This window comes from Indicator indicator, chromosome 21, assembly GCF_027791375.1.
Source record: "Indicator indicator isolate 239-I01 chromosome 21, UM_Iind_1.1, whole genome shotgun sequence".
Lineage (NCBI taxonomy): Eukaryota > Metazoa > Chordata > Aves > Piciformes > Indicatoridae > Indicator > Indicator indicator.
In genome coordinates, this window is record NC_072030.1 from 2,000,982 (window position 1) to 2,014,355 (window position 13,374).

General features: G+C 50.9%; 1 protein-coding gene across 1 annotated transcript in view; it reads left to right on the forward strand.

The window, feature by feature from the left end:
- Positions 1 to 13,374, forward strand: part of TSPAN4 (tetraspanin 4) — a 246,559-nt gene that overhangs the window by 49,790 nt on the left and 183,395 nt on the right. The window lies entirely within an intron of this gene.

Sequence of the window (13,374 nt, forward strand, 5' to 3'; positions counted from 1 at the left end):
CCTGCTCCAGGGCTCCAGCACCCTCATAGTAAGGAAGTTTTCCCTCATGGTCAGATGGAACCTCCTAGGATTCAGTTTGTGTCCATTGCCCCTTTGAAAGGAACCTGGCCCCTTCTTGACACCCATCCTTCAGATATTTATTTTCCAGACTAACCAGCTCCAGGGCTCTCAGCCTTTCCTCTTCACACAGCTGTTCCAGTCCCTTCATCATCCTCACAACCTCCACTGGAGTCTCTCCAGTGTATCCCTGTCCCTCTTGAACTGGGGAGCCCAGAAGTGGACACAATACTCCAAATGTGGTCTCAGCAGGGCAGAGTAGAGGGCAGGAGAGCCTCCCTTGCTCTGCTGTCCACACTCTGCTTCATGCACCCCAGGAGACCATTGGCCTTCTTGGCCACAAGTGCACATTGCTGTCCCATGGAGAACTTCTTGTCCAGCAGGACTCCATGGAGCTGCTTTCCAGAACCTCCATCAATCTGAGATGCACACTCATTATTTAACAGAGATTTAATTCATTAGAGACTCTGCCTTCCGCCTGCTAGAGGGATGTAGAAATCTTTTGCTGGGAGGAGGTTGCTAGGTCTCAGCATTCAGATGAGACTTAGTCCCCTCTGGTCATTAGTGCTCCCTCAGGCCTGCCTGATTTTAGCTGTAGCCAGGGAAGTAACCTAGGAGAGGAGAAAGCCCCAAAGAGAAGCCAGTACTTTGTAAAGAAGCCTCTGATTTGGGGTTTGTACTCTGCCAGGATGGTTACCAGCCTGCACATCTGCTGCCCACAGCTTCTTGGTTGTTAGGAAGTGCTGGATCTTGGGAGAGCTCCACCAGAAGGCAGAGCTTCATTTGTGTCACTCAATAAGTACTGAAAAACAAGGGAAGAGAAAGAGTTAAAGGAAGGGGAAATGATGCAGCAGGTTTGATCCTGTCACTGCTATTCTGACTGATAGCTACAGAGATTGCTTTTCACACATTCATAGAGTGGTTTGGGTTGGAAGGGACATTAAGGTTAAGGCTGAGGTTTGTTTGCAATTAGAAGTGGTAGAAGGTAGGAGAGAGCAGTTGTGGGAGAGAATTATGGAGAGTGCCCAGACTGACTCTGGAATGGGAAGAGATCCTCTTGCTTAAGGGATTTGAGGAAAAGAAAAGATCATAGAATGGGTTGGGTTGGAAGGGACCTTAAAGATCATCCAGTTCCAGCCCATGGCAGGGACACTTCCCACCAGCCCAAGTTGCTCAAGGCCTCATCCTAGCTGGCCTTGAACACCTCCAGGGAGGGAACATCCACAACCTCCTTGGCCAACCTGTTGCAGTGTCTCCCCACCCTCACTGGCAAGAATTTCTTTCAGCTGAGTGCTGCTTAAGGTGAAGTTTAATGTCACAGCAAAAAATAAGCCAGGGTATGTCTGATGCCAACTGCTCTGTGAGTGTTGTGACAGTTTCCTCAAAGCCCAGTCAGAGACCAAGACCTCCTCAGACCAGAAAATGAGTCCTTAGCTGGGAAGAGTTTGCAGTCAGAGGGGAGGGGGGCAGCAGAAGTGGCAGGCAGATGGGAGGGGGAGCAGGGGAGCAGGCAGCCACTTCAGATCAGCATCATCAGCCAGGCACTGAGGTCATTGTCCTGCTCACTAATTACACCCAGCAAGACACTGGCGATTGCTGAAGTTCATATTTTGTGCTTAGAAGTGGCTGAGTTGTCTCCTCCTGTCCCCTGCTCTCCCTGTGCAGGGCTCTGTGTATTTGCAGAGCCCCTTCCTGGGCTTTGGGTGTAGGAGTTCGACTGCTTGGGCACATTGCCTCGGGCTGCCAGATGCCTGGTTTGAGGGAAGCTGCATGCAGAGCTGTGGGTTTGTAGAAGGGGTTGGGTTGGAAAGGACCTTAAAGCTCATCCAGTTCCAACCCCCTGCCATGGGCAGGGACACCTCCCACCAGCTCAGCTTGCTCAGGGCCTCATCCAGCCTGGCCTTCAACACCTCCAGGGAGGGCACATCCACAGCCTCCCTGGGCAACCTGTGCCTGTCTCTCCCCAGCCTCACTGGAGAGAATTTCTTCCTCATCTCCACTCTCAATCTCCCCTCTCCCAGCTCAAAGCCATTGTCCCTTGTCCTCATACTCCCAGCCCTTGTCCAAAGTTCCTCCCCAGCTCTCCTGGATCCCCTTCAGGTACTGGAAGGCTGCTTTAAGGTCTCCCTGGAGCCTTCTCTTCTCCAGACTGAACAGCCCCAACTTTTCTCAGGCTATCCCCATAGCAGAGGTTCTCCAGCCCTCTGATCATCTTTGTGGCCTCCTCTGGACACACTTCCACAGTTCCAGGTCCTTGTTGTTTTGGGGGCCCCAGAACTGGAGGCAGTACTGCAGGTGGGGTCTCAGCAGAGCAGGGTCTCACATCCCTCATCCTGGTCACACTTCTTTTGGTACTCTCAGCTTGTGGAAAGTATTTCCCAGATTGATTTCAGACATTCTTTTGAGGCTCAAGTTTCAGTTTCTGCCTGTGTTGCCTTGGTGAACAGATGAGGAATCTGTGACCCCTGGGAGAGGAGTGAAGCACCTGGAGTGATCCAGAGAGAAATGAGACTGCAGCCCTCCTTCCCTGGTCACATTTGGTGGTGTCATGTGCCAGAGGGTTGTTCCCTTTGGAAGGCAGCAGGTCCAGGAGGGGAAGTCTGTCCAGTAAATGAGGCCAGGCATGTCAGTGACTGCAATCAAAAGGTGCCCTGTCCTCCACAGACAGCAGGACAGATGGCACTGAGGTTTGTGAGAGCAGGTAGCAGGCTCTGGTGGAGGGGAGCCTGGGAGGCTCTTTGCACAGCCCCCATTTGAGGGCTTGAAGAATCAGAGCAAGTTCTCCCAGAGCTGGCAAGTTGAAGGTCTGTCAGCATTTCCTCCAGGGAGTGTGAAATACAGAGGAGTAACAGACAAAGAGGCAGCGTTTTAGGGGAGAACATCCAAGTTCAGTGATACTCCCTTTGGTATTCTCTCTGCCTCACTGTGAAGGGGCTTGAAGAATCAGAGCAAGTTCTCCCAGAGCTGGCAAGTTGAAGGTCTGTCAGCATTTCCTCCAGGGAGTGTGAAATACAGAGGAGTAACAGACAAAGAGGCAACGTTTTAGGGGAGAACATCCAAGTTCAGTGATGCTCCCTTTGGTATTCTCTCTGCCTCACTGTGAAGGGGTAAAAGGCTTCAAAGCAATTTGTGGGACCTCTGCAGTCAGTGGTGTAGATAAGAGGCAAATGGTGCTTTCAGACTGGGGAGGAGATCATTCCTTACACAGGTTCTGGGCTGGCCACATCAGGGCATGGGAAGAGCTCTGCTGCTTGAGATGGACCTCAAATTGTCACCTGAAGATTGACAGAAGTAACCTGCTGTTTCACAGCCTCACAGACTGCTCTGGGTGGGAAGGGACCCTCAAAGGGCATCTTGTCCAACCCCCCTGCAGGCAGCAGGGGCACCTCCAGCTAGAGCAGGCTGCCCAGGGACACAGCAAGGCTGAGCTTGAGTGTCTCCAGGGATGGGGCCTCAACCACCTCCCTGGGCAACCTCTTCCAGCATCTTACCACTCTCATTGTGCAGAACTTCCTCCTGAATCACAGAAACGTTCTGGTTGGAACAGAGCCTCAGGATCCCCAAGTCCAACCATTAACCCTGCTCTACAAGGCTCACCCCTAACCATTATCCCCAAGCACCACATCCAAACCACCTTTAAACACCTCCAGGCTTGGGGACTCCACCACCTCCCTGGGCAGCACATTCCAGTGACCACTCTTGCTGGGAAATAAATTTTCCTACTGTCTAGTCTCCTGATGTCCAACCTAAATCTGCCCTACTCCACTTTCAGACCATTGCCCCTCATCCTATCCCCACAGGCTCCCCTGAACAGTCCCTCCCCAGCTCCCTTCAGATACTGAAATGCAGTTCTAAGGTCTCCCTGGAACCTTCTCTTCTCCCCAACTCTCCCAGCCTGTCCCCACAGCAGCCCTCTGATCATCTTTCCAGTCTCCTCTGGACCTTCTCCAACAGGTCCATGTCTCTCCTGTGCTGGAGGTCCCAAAACTTCTTCCATATGAAAAAAACCCCAACAAACCCACAATCCCAAAGCACTTTCCAGTCTATTCTCTTCCAGAGCTCTTGTCCAGCTGGACAGGCTTTGAGCATGGCTTTGGAGTGCCCTCCTGTGCTGCTGCAGCAGGAGCTGAAGTCATTCTTCCCTTTCCATTCATCCCTCCCTCAAAGCAGGAGAAGCTCAGGCTCAGTGCTGGCAGCCAAAGCAGCATTTCCATGCTGTCCCCAGGGGAAGCAGGTAGGCAGAGGGGCACTGTCTGTGTGTCTGTCTGTGTGCTGCCTGGCTGGGCAGCACCACTGCTGTCTTGCTGCTGTAGATGCTGCTGACTGTTTGGGCTGGCTCTGAAAGTTGATGGCTTGAGCTGGAATTCTTCTTTAGAGCCATTTAATATCCTCATCCTGTTGAGTCTCTCAAGAAAGGGCAAACCTGCATTCCAGATAAGTGGTGTGTGGCAGAGATAAATCAGCTCTAAATGCTTTGATTTCCTCATGGAGAGGAGCTGCTTTTGCAGCATTTTTTCTTTGGTTTTTGTTTTTTTCCACACAATCTTGGAGGGACCTGAGGAGGCAGGGCCTCTACCACACTCCTTCTGCAGCACAGGCATAACTGCCCTGTTCCAAGGCTGAAATGCACCTTGGTGTGCTTTGCTCAGGAGCTAGCTGCAGGTTTTGCAAGCCTCAGATGAAGGGAAGGGAGAGGGATGACCTTGAAGGAGTCAGTCAGCAGCAGCTTCCTTTGTCTCTGCTACCTACAGTCATAGAATTCATAGAATCACAGAACTGTCAGGGCTGGAAGGGACCTCAAGGCTCAGCCAGTCCCAACCCCCTGCCATGGGCAGGGACACCTCACACCACAGCAGGTTGCTCACAGCCACATCCAGCCTGGCTGCAAAAACCTCCTTAAAAAACTTCCACCACCTCCCTGGGCAACCTGTGCCAGTCTCTCACCACCCTCATGGGGAACAACTTCTTCCTAACAGCCAATCTCAGTCTCCCCACTTCTACTTTTGCTCCATCCCCCCCAGTCCTATCACTCCCTGACACCCTCAAAAGTCCCTCCCCAGCTTTCTTGGAGCCCCCTTCAGATCCTGCAAGGCCACCAGAAGGTCTCCTGGGAGCCTTCTCCTCTCCAGACTGCACAACCCCAACTCTCTCAGGCTGTCCTCATAGAGCAGCTCCAGCCCTCTGCTCATCCTCATGGCCCTTCTCTGGACACCTTCCAGCACCTCCAGATCCTTCCTGGAACAGAGGCTCCAGACCTGGACCCAGAGCTCCAGGTGTGGTCTGAGCAGAGTGGAGCAGAGTGGGAGAATTCCCTCCCTGGCCCTGCTGGCCACACTTCTCTTGCTGCAGCCCAAGATCCAAGCCAGTGGCTGGGCTACATTCACTGTTCTTCATTCTTAGGGAAGTTGATTAATCATTCAGGGGTCACCAGCAATTCTCATCTGCCTCCATTCTTATTTTGGATCTGATTCAAGGGGCACTGTGCAAATGGAGGAGCTTAGGGACAACTGGTCACCTGTTGGCTGTTGTCAATGGTCAGGGCTGGCCACTAGCGAAGTGCCAGAGGCTCCCTAGGAACCCCTCTGCTTCCCAAAGGGGAAAGGGGAGAGAGACTGATGGGGTGGGAAAGAAATTGAACCAGCTGGGAAGGGAATGAGAACAACCCAATGAAAGAGAGACAAAGAGACAGCCAATGACAGCACCACTGGCACCACTGCTGCTGGGGACAGGCTCTGGGCAAGTCCCAGACTGGACTCAGCAGCAGATGGGAACTGGATTCAGGAGCAGGATTCTGAAACTGGATTCAGGAACACAGGGATCAGGCTGGAAGGCAGAAGGGACAGAGTCCTGCTGGGACACTGGCCAGGGAAGAAGAGGCTTGGCCCTGGGGATCCCTCAGCTTGCTCCTGAAGATGCTCTCCATGGGCTGCAATCCCTTGGGGGGCCCTTGAGGGTCCCCTGTCCTGTCTGCTCCTCCCCACAGCTGCCACCTCTGCCTTCCTGCCCCCCAAGGTGTGGCACAAGCTGTGGCAGTGCCCTGGTGTGCCCAGGAGCAAGTCTCAGGCAGAGGCTTTCTGCAGCCCAGCCCTTGGCAGGAGCTGTCCCCAGCAGCTTCTGTCTGCTAGGAGCAGCCCCTGGCTGTGCCAAGCTGCCCTGAGCTGCAGAAAGTGCCTCAGTGAGTAGGGCCTGAGCTGGGCAGGGCCAGCACTGAGCAGAGCTGGCTCTGGGCTGCCTCACAGCAGGACACCAAGGAGCTTCTGCTCTTCAGTGCCTTTGCTGAATCTGTCCTCAAGGATTACCAAAGCAAATCACTGGGATTTTATTTTTTTTATGTTGAGTCTTGTCAGCTAGAAATGTGACCGGGGGCAGTAGTTCCTGTCCCACAATAGGTCCTGCACAGCAGTTGGTGTGCTGATGATCTGAGGAAGTCAAATACACCAAAGAGTAACCTTCCATCTGCCCACAAGTCAGGAAGAGGGGAGGGAGCCCAATGGTGTCTAACACAAAGATGGAAAAGGAAAGTGGGAGGGATCCCTGGGTGGACCTGAAAGATGTTTTCTGTTGCAGGCAGCATGCAATGAAGTCTGCCTTGTGTTAGCTCTAACCTGGCAGTGAGGAGTGCTTGGCAGGGCAGGAGTCTTACAGGTACAGGCACAGGTCAGGTTGCATTAGTCATAGGAATCTGTGTGCCAAGTAGAATTCAGCTGTTCTTTGGGAATGAAGCACTGAAGCCCTTCTCCATGGCTGGATTCTGAAACAATTGTCTGTTAAAGAGGGAAGGTGTTGAGTAAGAACTGTACTGCACCACTGCTGTTCTGTCAGGAGCCAGAGACAGAATTCTGCCCCTCTGCTCTGCTCTGCTCTGCTCTGCTCAGCTGAGACCCCACCTGCAGCACTGCCTCCAGCTCTGGAGTCCCCAGCACAAAAGGGACCTGGAGCTGCTGGAGAGGGTCCAGAGGAGACCATGAAAATGGTCAGAGGGCTGGAGAGCCTCCCCTGTGGGAAGAGGCTGAGAGAGTTGGGGCTGTTCAGCCTGGAGAAGAGAAGGCTCCAGGGAGACCTTAGAGCAGCTTCCAGCACCTGAAGTGGCTCCAGGAGAGCTGGGGAGGGACTTTTGGCAAGGGCTGGGAGTGCCAGGCCAAAGGACAGTGGTTTTGAGCTGGGAGAGGGGAGATTGAGAGTGGAGATTAATATCTGAAGGGAATCTGCAGGCAGGCTGGGGAGGGACTGTTCAGAAGGGGCTGTGGGGATAGGCCCAGGGGCAATGGTTTGGAACTGGAGCAGGGCAGAGTTAGGTTGGACCTCAGGAGGAAGTTGTGCACAGTGAGGCTGGGGAGACACTGGAACAGGCTGCCCAGGGAGGTGCTTGAGGCTCCATCCCTGGAGCCATTGCAGCTCAGGCTGGATGTGTCCCTGGGCAGCCTGCTCTGGCTGGAGGGATGTTGGACAAGATGCCCTTGGAGGGTCCCTTCCAACCTGATGCATTCTGTGATTCTGCCTTTAGGCAGTTATGGTGTCAGTGAATAACTCTGCTGTGGTGCTTTTATCCCCTGTTAGTGCTCTTAAATGCTTAACCATTGCAGACCTGCTGGGCTGCTTTTGTTCAGTACTGCAGCCCTATACTGAGGCTCCTGGAGATGATGCATCCACCCTTGGGCATTTTCAAGACTAAGACACACAAAACCATGGCTCAGCTGGTCTAGTGCTCTCAGTAGCCCTTTTTAGAAGATGACAGTGGGCTGGAGACCTGTGGAGTGCCCACCAGCAGTTCTGCAGGTCTGTGTAAGCCCTGACTCCTGCCCAGCCCCTAATCCAGAACCCCTGGGGAGCAGTGTCACTGCACTCATGCTCAGCTTGCTCTCAGAGCCCTGAACTGATCCAGGTGGGCCAGTGATAACGGGGTGAAGGTGGCCATTCCTCTCCTGGCATTTCCCCACACTTCACTTGACACAAGCCATGGCTGTTGCTGCCTCTGGAGGAGAATTTATTAAAACCCACTCAGCTAAAAATAGACTGGAGTGAGGCAGGCTCCCTTGGCTCATCTGACAGCCTGCCCTGCTTCCACCTCTTGCTATCAGCTGTCCTTTTTTTTTTTTTTTTTTGCTTGTAATTAAATCTGTTTTGGTTGGTTCTATTTTTTTTAAACCTTATTTAATTTTTCCCCTTCTCTTCTCCCATGGGTTTCATTTCTGTACCACAAGGGCTGAACTGCTTCTGTGCTGTTGGAAGCATGGAGTTAGCAGCAGATACAGGGCAGCTTCCACTGGCCCTGATAAACAAACTGTGGCTTTTGTCAGGCAGTCTCTGAACTTTCCTGGAGTTTTAGTGTTTCTGGAAACTTCCCAGAGGCTCCTTGGTTCCTGGGCAGAGTTAACAGAGCTCCTTGCCTTGCTTTGGGATGGTCATGCTCAAGCCTCTGATGGTGCTTGTGGGCAGCAGCTCCAGCTGCAGCAGAATGTGTGGTTGTCATTGGTAATGTGCTGGAAGGCAACAGGGACATCTTCTCAGCATGGCTAAACTGCCAGAGCTGCTGCCTTGGTTCCAGTGAGGGCATGATGAGATTAATCTTATCTTCTAGGGTCTTTTTCATAGTCACAGAATGGGTTGGGATGGAAAGCACCTAAAAGCTCATCCAGTTCCAGCACCCCTGCCACAGGCAGGGACACCTCCCACCAGCCCAGGGGGCCTCATCCTAGCTGGTCTGGAACACCTCCAGGGAGGGGACATCCACACCCCCCCTGGGCAACCTGTTCCAGTCTCTCCCCACCCTTACTCTCACCAATTTCTTCTTCATCTCCACTCTAATCTCCTGTCTTCCAGCTCAAAGCCATTGCCTCCTACCCTATCACTCCCAGCCCTTCTCAAAAGTCCCTCCCCAGCTGTCCTGTAGTCCCCTTCAGTTACTGGAAGGCTGCTCTAAGGCCTCCCTGGAGCCTTCTCTTCTCCAGGCTGAACTCTATTGCCTGTTGGATGACACTGAGAGAAAAAAACCCAGATAAATGCATCTGTGTTGCAGTGGGACAATTGGTAGAGTGCCTCAGAGAAGCAACTCTGAAGTTGTCATTAGTTGATTAAAATTTGTTGAGGGAATTGTAGGTAAGTGCTAATCAGCTAAAGCTTGATATGGCTTGGATCTGTTGTTGTCCATGAAGTTTTCCTGTTTTCTTAATGAGTAATGGGTGGTGTTTAATATCTGGAAAGTAGCACTATCTGGAGAAGTGGTAAGGAAGACAGAAGTTGTGAGGTCCCCTGCATAGTAAAGAAGATAAAGAAATTATTTAAAGGAACTTGGGAAGCTGAGTAGGGGTAGGACTGAGAAAGAAATTCATTGTGGTGGAAGTCAAGTGAATATGTGAGGAAATAACCTGCACTGGTGTTTGAAGGAAACCCCTTCAGAAGTGGTGAGTGGGACCTGTCAGACTGCCCAGGGCTGTGCTGTGGCAAGCAGAAAGCACAAGCAGGAGCACTGGTGTGCTTGAATCAACTATGGTCCATAACAAATTGGTGGCAGCTTCACACAATCCCAGCATGATGAGGGGCAGAAGGGACCTCTGGAGCTCATTCAGTCCAACCCCTGCTAAAGCAGGGCACCCACAGATCACAGTGTCCTGGGCAAGCTGCTGTGGGTTTGGAATCTCTCCAGACAAGGAGGCTCCACAACCTCTCTGGACAGCCTGCTCCAGGGCAAAGATGTTTCTCCTGACATTGAGATGGAGATTTGCTTTATGTGTGATTTGCTTTATGTCTGTTGGCCCTTGTCCCATCCCTGGGTGGCACTGAAAAGAGCCTGGCTCCATCCTCCTGACACCCACCCCTCAGACATTTACAGACATTAATAAGGTGTCCTCTCAGGCTGCTCTTCTCCAGACTAACCAGCCCCAGGGCTCTCAGCCTTTTCTCCCTTCATCATCATCCTAGGCTCCACTGGACTCTCTCCAGCAGATTTCCCAGTCTTTCCTGTTCAGGGAACCAGATCTCAACCAAATTCCCAATCAGAATTCAGCAGGGTCCATCTGAATTCCCTGTGAGGCATTGAGTGAGCCCAGTAAAATCTGACTTACAGGCTGGAGGCAGCCTCAGAGCCTCCATCCACACAAATGCTGCTGCAGTCTCCTGCTGAAGCAGCTTGGTTGCCACTCTGGAGCTGATTGTTCCAGGAAGAAGTGCTCTCAGCTGGGCTGTCGAAGAGCAACACAGGATAATCAATTGCAGAATCAGAATGATTTGGGTTCAGAAGGAGCTCTGGTGGTTATCTAGGCCAGCTGAAAGCAACCCTCACTAGTTCAGATTGTTGATGTGCTTGTGCAGTCCAGTTTTGAGTATCTGCTCTGAGGGAGACTCCTCAGCCTCTCTGAGGACCTCTTCAGCTGTTGACCACTCTCAAACTCTTTCATTTCTATTACTATGGAGTAAAGAGATGACTCCAAAAAGAATAATGCAGTGGAAAGGCTCAGTCTGAAAAACTAATGAGAACAGAATGACTTCTCTTGCTCTCATCATCCCCTGTTGGAAACAAGAAGTACCAAGCTGGCTGTGAGGCAGTGGGAAATGTCACAATAGTCACAATATCCTCACTAATGTCCTGCTACCAAAGTGATCTTCTTCCATCAGCATTTAGTTGGATGGGAAAGGTGAGAAAAGGTCTTGGATGATTTTTACACTCAAGCTTTTATTTGCCCATCCATTCAGTTGGCTGAAGATGAGCCAAGGTGTGCCCAGGTGGCCAAGAAGGCCACCAGCATCCTGGCCTGGGTCAGCAGTGGTGTGGCCAGCGGCAGTTTTGGGGCCCTCACTGCAAGAAGGACATTGAGGGGCTGCAGTGGGCCCAGAGAAGGGCACCAAAGCTGATGAAGGGTCTGGAGAACAGGGCTGGGGAGGAGCAGCTGAGGGACCTGGGGGTGTTCAGCCTTAGGAAAAGGAGGCTGACAGCAGACCTTCTGGCTCTCTACAACTCCCTGAAAGGAGGTTGGAGTCTGTATCTTCTCCCAGGTAACAACTGGAGGAAGAACAACTGGGCAAGAGGAAATGGCCTCAAGTTGAACCAGGGGAGGTTTAGTTTGCATATAAGAAACTTCTTGGCTGAAAGGGTTCTCAAACACTGGGACAGACTGCTCAGGGGATGGTTGAATCCCCATCCCTGGCCTTGTGGTGCTGAAGGCCATGGTTTAGCACCAGAGTTGGCAGAGTTAGGGAATGGTTGGACTGGGTGATCTTGAAGGGCTTCTCCAACTAGAACAACTCTGTGATTCTATTCTGCAGTGTCACAGACATGGGGAATGGAGGGGGAGAGCTCTTGCAGCTGATACCAACGAGACTCAGCAGGTGAATATTCTCTTCCTGTCAGGATGAGAGCCTTCCCCATCAGTGCTGGCAGATCCCTTCCCTTCTGATGTCTTTGTCATGGATGTCATGGATGTCACACTGCTTGGGCTGCCTTTGAAGCAATTGTTGATGGCTTCCTATCTGTCAGTTACAAGTGCAGAGTGGGTGATCTAACCTGATCTCTATGGCCCACCTCCAGGAATGCCAGCAGGGTGGGCTGGCTTTGGGCTTGTGTTCCCATAAATCAGCTGGGCAGTGCCTTAGGCAGCATGGTTGGAGGCCTCCTAGGAGCTTTGCATTTTCAGCTCCTCAGTCACTCTCAGGTTGTTTAGCACTCTCAGTCCCTTGTTTAGCAATTCCAGCAACTCACTTTCTGCTTCCTTTGGAGAATGTTGGGCAAATCCTGATTCCTTACATCTCCACTTTACATGAAAGGACCTCTCTTGTCACTCAACTTCACCCAGATCTGCCTGCAAAGCTGTTTCATTCTATTTCCTGATTAATTGTATTTAACCTCATTAACAGTGTTGGTAGCTTATGGAATTAGTGGGGCTTGGGCTTGGGTGCAGTGACTTAATTAACATGCAGCTTCTGTCTGACCTGGCAACCACCCTCTGGTAGCACAGAGAAGGATCCACTGTTGATTTTTGTCTGATCTTATCCTGGGGAAGGATCCACTGTTGATTTTTGTGTGATCTTATCCTGGCTAAGGATCCACTGTTGATTTTTGTGTGATCTTATCCTGGCTAAGGATCCACTGTTGATTTTTGTGTGATCTTATCCTGGGGAAGGATCCACTGTTGATTTTTGTCTGATCTTATCCTGGGGAAGGATCCACTGTTGATTTTTGTCTGATCTTATCCTGGCTAAGGATCCACTGTTGATTTTGTGTGATCCTGCCTTAAACTGGAGAAGGATCCATTGGTGATTTTTGTTTGATCTTATCCTGGAGAAGGATCCACTGTTGATTTTTGTCTGATTTTACCCTGGGGAAGGATCCACTGTTGATTTTTGTCTGATTTTACCCTGGGGAAGGATCCACTGTTGATTTTTGTCTGATCTTATCCTGGGGAAGGATCCACTGTTGATTTTGTGTGATCTTATCCTGGCTAAGGATCCACTGTTGATTTTTGTCTGATCTTATCCTGGGGAAAGATCCACTGTTGATTTTTGTCTGATCTTATCCTGGGGAAGGATCCACTGTTGATTTTTGTCTGATCTTATCCTGGGGAAGGATCCACTGTTGATTTTGTGTGATCTTATCCTGGCTAAGGATCCACTGTTGATTTTTGTCTGATCTTATCCTGGGGAAAGATCCACTGTTGATTTTTGTCTGATCTTATCCTGGGGAAGGATCCACTGTTGATTTTTGTCTGATCTTATCCTGGGGAAGGATCCACTGTTGATTTTTGTCTGATCTTATCCTGGGGAAGGATCCACTGTTGATTTTTGTCTGATCTTATCCTGGCTAAGGATCCACTGTTGATTTTTGTCTGATTTTATCCTGGGGAAGGATCCACTGTTGATTTTGTGTGATCTTATCCTGGAGAAGGATCCACTGTTGATTTTTGTCTGATTTTACCCTGGGGAAGGATCCACTGTTGATTTTTGTCTGATCTTATCCTGGGGAAGGATCCACTGTTGATTTTTGTGTGATCTTATCCTGGCTAAGGATCCACTGTTGATTTTTGTCTGATTTTATCCTGGGGAAGGATCCACTGTTGATTTTTGTCTGATCTTACCCTGGGGAAGGATCCACTGTTGATTTTGTGTGATCCTGCCTTAAACTGGAGAAGGATCCATTGGTGATTTTTGTTTGATCTTATCCTGGAGAGGATCGACTGTTGATTTTTGTCTGATTTTACCCTGGGGAAGGATCCACTGTTGATTTGGTGTGATCCTACCTTATCCTGGAGAAGGATCCGCTGTTGATTTTTGTGTGATCCTGCCTTACCCTGGAGAAGGATCCAGTGCTGATTTCATGTGTGATCACAG